An 8,346-nucleotide genomic window follows, 5' to 3' on the forward strand; every position below is an offset into this window, starting at 1 on the left:
CGTAGAGGTCTCTGTAGAGAGGATCTGATCTCTCTGTGCTGCGTAGAGGTCTCTATAGAGAGGATCTGATCTCTCTGTGCTGTGCTGTGTAGAGGTCTCTATAGAGAGGATCTGATCTCTTTGTGCTGTGTAGAGGTCTCTATAGAGAGGATCTGATCTCTTTGTGCTGTGTAGAGGTCTCTATAGAGAGGATCTGATCTCTCTGTGCCGTGCTGTGTAGAGGTCTCTATAGAGAGGATCTGATCCCTACTGGCTTCATCCCTCCTATTTATAGTCCCCAATATCCATATGAATGTGTGGATCTGGGTCTGGTTGGACTTTCTCACAGTCTTTAGCCAATCAGAGAGTCAGGAAGGACAATGAGGAGTGTGCTGCCACATGCTCAATGCTCTTACTATGGTTAGATCTCAGGGGAACAGGTGGACAACTGGACAGAGGCTTTGTGTGAATCTGGGAAAGTGGTGACCCTGTAAAGAGATCAGATCTTCTGCCTGATGCTGAGATCAATGACTTTGACTGAGCGTACGTACGCTTATCATCACATCACACACATGAAAGACAGATAACGATCATCAATGATCTAACATGGAACAATCCACACAATTTACTGACCAAGTCAAAACTGTACAGTAGTATTATAGGCACATTTCGTTTCTACTTCAAGATATTACACATAAACACTATTCAGTATTCATCCCATTATCCATGTGTGATACTGACATTAAACATGGTACAACGTAGATCATTATTTTGTTTATGCATCTGTCTCCTGAGGAGGCGCATCTGAAGCCCATCCTGGACGCGGTCTCCGGATGTAAAAACAAATCAATCATCAATCTGTTTACAAAATGACATGTAGAAACAATTACATTAGAAAGCTACTTGAATGAGCAGTTCTCATTTGTTGCTATTTTAACCATGAACCTTATGTACAATGTATTTGCCAACATATTGTTATTTGATATTATACCGTCTCAATTAGTATCTGACTTTGTTTCCTTGTTTCTTTCTTTCTCAATTCTTCATAACTTGAATCAGCAAAATGTAGGCGTCTTTTACATCTAAACTTAAGACAACAATAACAATATGTCGTCTCATGTGATCAATGTAGTGATGGAAACATCTCCTTTCTTCATCATGTCATAATGAATTGCATAACATTTCATTACTTAAAGTTAACTGTTTCATATGGATACTTTCAGTAGTTCTTCCCATAATGCATCTCAGCCAATTCACCTTGTCTTGTATTTGATTTGATTTCATCTGATTTGATTGAAATTTGATTTTGATAAAAGATATACAAGTAAAATCACAATATAACTTAAACCCAGGGCATCACTTGAAGGGTAATGAAACACCCTTTTCCAATGTGGTCCTGCAGCATAACTAAAACTAATAGTCCAATAAATTACATACATGTTTACGAATCACACTCTAAACCTGTAGCCTTTGAATTTGGAAAATAAGAAAAATATTGTAAAAACACAATTTGATGAATTCAAATAATTTAGAAATGTGCAGCTTGATTTTGTGAAATACAACACATGAATGTAATTTTAAAGTTTGTCTTTGTTCAAGTTAAGGAGTTGATCAGGTGAAACAGATGTTTCTCTTGTCTGTGTGCTGGAAGTCCTGTGGGTAGAGAGTTGGTCAGAGTTTCCCACACTTCCTGTGTTCTGTGGGCAATGCACTACAAAGGGAGTTTGAATGGACCTTTGGTGACGGCGGTTGACTCTTTGTTGCGGAGACAGAACTCGACGTCACATACCATCTGGAGGAAAATGATCTAATTAGCTGCCTGTGGATTTATCATTAAACATTGTACAAAATTGAAGTAGTCGCTAATCAATAACTTAGCAAATACAGACGTCCACATGAATCTTTCTATATCCGGTTTTTGTTTTAGGTTTTGGCTATAAGGCCAAGTACGACACATTAATATTGTATTAATTAACATACTGCAAAACACAGACTGCCCTTGAACTACTTGACAAATGTTTCATTATTAAACATGAGGATGCTGGGGGTTTGAGGCGGTGCCTTTTTGAAGTGTGCCAATTCCCCTCTGAGAATAGTCAGCTGCTGGTGGGGTTGAGGATGCTAAAGACATTGAACTGGGACTCTGCTCTCCAGAGCTTTCCCACACTCTGTTCATTGCAGAGCTCTCACTGAACAATAGAAGTGTGCCTAGTTAAGTGTTAATATATCCTAGCAGTTCCTAATGACCCCCCCCCCCCCCCCCCCCATAAAACCGCTCTCAAAGGGCACCTACGGACGGCTGCAATTCGAAACTGGCCCCCGTAAAAATCTGAATCCCCCCCCCCCCCCCCCCCACCACCTTTTTCCCCTCACTGTATATGTCTCTTTTCCCTTTTTACCTCTATGGTGAATTCCTGTTCTGTTCTTTGACTATATAGAAGTGTCTATTTGTACGTCTCTAAATGTTTTGATGAATTGAACATGGTGGACCCTCTTGTAAACAAGTGTAATGCTTAATTGGGTCGTCCACTCAAGGTTAACAGTCTTTGTATTGAGTTTGTGCTTGAAATGTACTGTAATTCTGCAAACTGTTAATAAATATTTCAATCAATCAATCAATACATATAATTGAACAGTTGTTTTAAGAACAATCACGGAATTGTTGATGGTATAATCACACTTAAAAGATTTATCATCCATCTTACGATATATTTTGCTCTTAAGATAGGCCAGTAATGAATGACCTCTGACCTCTCTCTGTACAAATAATCATTACATTGATTCTCGGTTTATGGAAATACATTATAGTGTGTTGTTCGTTATTATGGACAATATTTTTCTTAAATATAGATAAATTATAGGGCTGGTTCAGGATGGATCAATTGTTGTCCATATAGACAAATCCACATAGCGTTGCCCTGTAGTTGCGCTGTCATTATTGCCACTTGACACTCCTGACTCCCCCAGGGTAGAGGTCTGGATCTATTGTCCCACAGGGGCTCTGTGAGTGAGCTTTCTCTGGTTTCAGGGGCTCTGTGAGTGAGCTTTCTCTGGTTTCCCACACTCTTGTCTATTGACTGATTTCAATGGAAAGAAGTGTGTCTTATTTATACACATCATATTTGTTACACAAAGTGGTGTTATTGTTTATAGGAGAGAAACAGTACCAGCAACAATTTGGGATCCTAGTTGATTTTCTATCAAACCACTGGAATCTTGAGACATATAGGCTACTGTACAAAAATGACTCAGCAAAATTATGTAAAGACAAACCATGACTTTGTAAAAATAGTGTTGCATGAATGAGTTAGCCGTTTTCATTTGTACCAATGCATTTCAATAGATTTCCATGTGGTGGGATAATGTAGACCTTTAAGCAGTACCATTAATTAACAGAGTGTGCACCCTAGCTGCATGTGCTCAAGCAAGGTCACAGAGCGACAGAAAGATTTCTATATAGGGTCTGAGAAAGTAGAGACACGTCAGAATTCTCCATGACAGAACAAGCCTTCTGTCCTGCTTCCAGGGGCCCCGACCGTCGAGCTGATATGGAGCGAATATGATTCGCGAAATAACAGGTCGTATATATGTTACTCATATTCAAATGCTGTTCTTATTCATCTTAGGGGAGTGCCCCCGTGTAACCAATAAATATATGCCAGTGTGGGGCTAATTGGTAACACTGAGTTCTGCCTTTCATTGTACGGTGGGATGATTTAGAAGATCAAAGCTTTGGGTAGTGGGCAATCTCTGTGTGTGTATTATGCCCCCGGACCTCAGGATAAACAGAGCACTCTCACACCGTGTAGCATCACATGTCATAGAGATAGCCAAACTCTCTCCTTCTTATCATTAGATCATCATCTTCACCAGTGTAACATAATCTGTAGGCATACATTTAACAGACCTATATATATATAGATAGAAAATGTGTTGGAATTTACTATTGTAACTTTGAGGTCTTCGTCAATGAATAGAGGGCAAAAATATGTCAGTTTATGTTTGTTTATTGAAAAGACTCAATGAGTCACATCAGGTATACATTCCTCACCTGAATAAAGATAGAAGTGATGAAACATCACAACAATAAGTTGGATATTTCTCCAATACACTGTACTCAACTATAGAGTAGAGGAGGTACAATGAGAAGTCAGGTCCCTATAAGAGACGTACGATTAAATGAACAGCATTGTGGGTAAACATTACTTTCCATTTCACAGTATAGTTTGTTCAGAGTCAGAGAACCATAATACTTTGCAGTTGGTAAAATCCAAAAACGAATGAAAGAAATAAGATCTTAAAACAGATCAGGTTTTGCGGATCACAGAGTGATGACAAAAAGTTAAACAACCAGTTCGGTCAATTAATGACATTCACAAGATTTACATCATTATGAAAATAATCAAAATATTAGTGTCACTAGAAAATGGTGACAGTATGATTTGAATCACCCCTGTTAAAACAAAGGGATAAAATAGACATATTGATCTTACAACAGATCAGTCTAATCATAAGATTCCATTATTGTTGTGTAGTCCAAGAAGAGCATTATAACACGTCTTAAACTGAAGACATAAGATCTTAATATAGATCAAGATGAACTAATTACAGAGCGATTTAAACTGATCAATAACATCCGTAAGGAAAGATTCATCATAAAGAACATTAGTGTCACTGTAAAATAGGGACAGTATGGTGCGTATAAGTATCCCATTGATCTCACAACAGATCATATATATCATCATCAATCAATCATATGAGAGACATGAAGACATTGTCTTCAGATAAGTCAGATAAGCATAATACTTTGCAAATAAACAAATTAAGATCTTGAAACAGATCAGGTTTAGCTAATCACAGAGTGATGACAAAACGTTTAACAATCATATTGATCAATAACATCCATATGGAAAGATTAATCATATGGCATCACTGGAACATAGTGACAGTAGGGTGTTTATAGTTTAAAATATTGATCCTACAACAGATCATTCTTAATTAATCATTCAGATTAAAGCATCTAGTCCACAATGGAACATTTTCAAGGAGACATCGTCATGTTTTTAGATCAATTTGATCTTAAAAAAATATAATACTAATACAGAAAAATATTAGTGTCACTTCACTATTATGGTGATAGTATAGTAGTAAATATAGATTAGACATATTGATCTACTACAGATCAGTGACTCTTAATTCATCATAAGGACAGTAAAGTATATATATTCCAGCATTGAAATAAGTCACAACGACAAGCTAGGCTTGGAGCTAACATTAATATCAGATAATTCTGATGTATCAGGTCATTCATGCAACATGCATGGTGTTCTGTTCATGCCAAAGTATTGTCAGAGTTTAGCACGAAAGAACATTGGCCATGAACTACATGTTCATGAAAATCTTTTCAAATAAAGAAAAAATAAAACAATTATTCAAATATTGCATTTTTCAGTTCTGTTATATTAAACTCCATCGGACCAATATGGTCAACTCAACTGGTCAGGTTGGAGTTCCAGTCTGTAGTTAACTACCAGGGTCTCCAGAGGGCAATGTTGACTGAACTCTTTTCTTCGGTGATGCTGGACTGAACTGGAGACCTCAGCTGAGGCAAACATGTCTCCTTCATGTTCTTGTCAGAGGATGACTGCAGGTTCTGGAAGTGGTCCAGCAGTCTTCTCTGGGACTGTATCTTCACCTCATCCTTGGACAGGAAGTGCACCACCTCTTGGACACACCTGGAGTATCCCTGATTGACAGGAGCTGAGTTGACAGGTTGATACTGCTGCTGTCGTCTCAGGAAGCAAACTGTCATCTCCAGGATGTCTGCTTTCTCCAGCTTGGAGTCAGCTTGTTGTTTGAGGATCTCTGGACCCAGGAGAGACTTGAGCTGCTCAATGCTGCTGTTGATTCGCTCTCTGCGTACCTTCTCCACCAATGGTTTTCTTATCTGCAGAAAGAAGAAAGATATCATTAATAACCAAGAAAAAAAACATAACCTTGAATAAGTACAAACATCTTATGAATGGAATTTAAGTGTCCATGAAGTTTAATTTACCTTGTGGTTCAGAGTCAGGAGCTCCTTAGAAGAGGTGATTGGTGAAGTGATTGTAGGAGCCATGGCTGATCTCTGTGCTGTAGAGGTCTCTGTAGAGAGAGAATCTGATCTCTACCGGCTTCATCCCTCCTATTTATAGTCCCCAATCTCCATATGAATGTGTGGGTCTGGGTCTGGTTGGACTTTCTCACAGTCTTAGCCAATCAGAGAGCCAGGAAGGACAATGAGGAATGTAGTGCTGCCGTGCCACATGCTCCATGCTCTTACTGCTGAGGGACAATGGTTAGATCTCAGGGGAACAGGTGGACGACTGGGGGGTGATGGGGGGGGACTGGGGGGTGATGGGGGGGGACTGGGGGGTGATGGACAGAGACTTTGTGTGAATCTGGGAAAGTGGTAATAATAATAATAATAATACATTTTATTTATATAGCGCCTTTCAGGTCACCCAAGGTCGCCTAACAAAACAGAAAAGAAATACAATATAATAAAGCAAGTTTAAAATAAACACATCTGGGAAAGTGGTGACCCTGTAAAGAGAGCAGTTCTGCTGTCTAATGGTTGGGATCAATGCCTTTGACTGAGCACACGCTCATCATTACATCACACACGCTCATCATTACATCACACACGCTCATCATTACATCACACACGTGGGAGACAGATCTAACTATGATTATAGTGTATATTATACACAATCTGTATCTATGGCACTTCAATATCTCACTGCTACTGTATACCATTAACACGGTAGGCAAAACACACTAATTATCCCACGTATCACCATCATCATGTGTGAGACTGGCATGAATCACTCATTGCAAAAAATACAAACAAATATAAATATTTTATATATAAATCATGGAAAATTATGAAAAAACAAATAACTCATATTTTCAAATTCCTGTTTTATTAAATTAGTTAATATTATGAAACAAAACATTTCATTTTCAAGGATTTATTCGCAATTATAAAATGGCTTCTTGCAAAGAGCAACACAATACTTTTCCCTCATGTACAAACACTGAAGGCTGTCTTTTTTGAAAATACAAATATTCCTATATATATTTATTTCCTCAAATTTGGTGAATTTAAAACAAAATTACTTCAGGGATTGTTGCTGTGAAATACAAGATAGAATGTGTTTAAATGCATCCTTTTCATGCATCAAAACTAAAATGACATAAGTTACACAGTGTTCAGAGGAAGCATATGTTTCTGAGTCCTGCCTGGTGGCTATAGAAGACTAGAAGTCATGTGAGTAGAGAGTTGGTCAGAGTTTCCCACACTTGTAATGTGTGCTGTGGTCATTGTTCAACTACAAAAGGCCTTTAGTGACTGCAGGCTGTTTAGCTCTGTGTTGTTGAGACAGAAACTGACGTCAGTAAACATCTGGAGGGAAAATACCTCATTGGGTCACTTTTTCAGAAACATGGACAAAGTTACACACTTGTGTTCCTTAACGTTGACTGTGGCTCAAGAGGTAGAGCAGGTCGTCCAATGATCCATGGGTCGGCGGTTCGAATCCCGGCTCCTCCTGGCTACATGTCGAAGTGTCCTTGGGCAAGATACTGAACCCCAAATTGCTCCCGATATGCTGGTTGGTACCTTGCATGGTTTCCGCTGCAATCGGTGTATGAATGTGTGTGTGAATGGGTGAATGTAATGCACATCTATGTAAAGCGCCTTGGATAAAGGCACTATATAAATTTACCATTTACCATTTTGAAGTTCTTGTTGTTGCACCAGGCTCACCTGCACCAGGCTCACCTGCAGCATGCCTGCCGGCTTTTAAACAGGTGGGATAAACCAAGCACAATGAAGTAAATTGCATCAATTATCTCATGCAAAGGCAAACACAGGCCCATGAGTTGATTACAATGACCTACTTGAATTTAACCTTATTTTCAATAAATATCATTCAATAAATATTGCAGGTGCCAAAGCCAAACACATACAATAAACATGCAAAATAACAGGAACAAACACCCTTGGCACCTTCCAATCAACATGAATGCCAGCACTGCAGAGGAGAGACCCACATCTGAAATGTCAGATGTACACTTTAAAGGAAACATATGCAACACAACACTACCAGTAAGACGCCTAAGGGCGTGCACGCATCCACCTCGTTGACGGCAGACTGCTGGGCGAGCGCTGGCGCTTTGGCATGGGGGGGGTCAGATCAACATGGAATGAATTCTGCACTGGCCATATAAGGAGCATGTCTTGAGTAAACAGGGTTTGATGAGGTCAGATCAACATATGGAATGTCAGAACAGGTCAGCTCCATAGATCTATAAGGGTGGTAG

The 8,346-nt window shown here is 39.0% G+C and overlaps 1 pseudogene across 1 annotated transcript; it reads right to left on the reverse strand.

Annotated features, from left to right (window-relative positions):
* Positions 1–5,506: 5,506 nt before the first annotated feature.
* LOC306929027 (transcription factor HES-5-like) lies at positions 5,507–6,158 on the reverse strand (annotated as a pseudogene). Its single transcript has 2 exons — positions 6,035–6,158; positions 5,507–5,926 (listed from the first exon to the last, which is right to left on the reverse strand). The product of its transcript is annotated as a transcription factor HES-5-like (transcript).
* Positions 6,159–8,346: the final 2,188 nt, after the last annotated feature.

This window comes from Electrona antarctica, assembly GCF_951216825.1.
Source record: "Electrona antarctica genome assembly, chromosome: 9".
Lineage (NCBI taxonomy): Eukaryota > Metazoa > Chordata > Actinopteri > Myctophiformes > Myctophidae > Electrona > Electrona antarctica.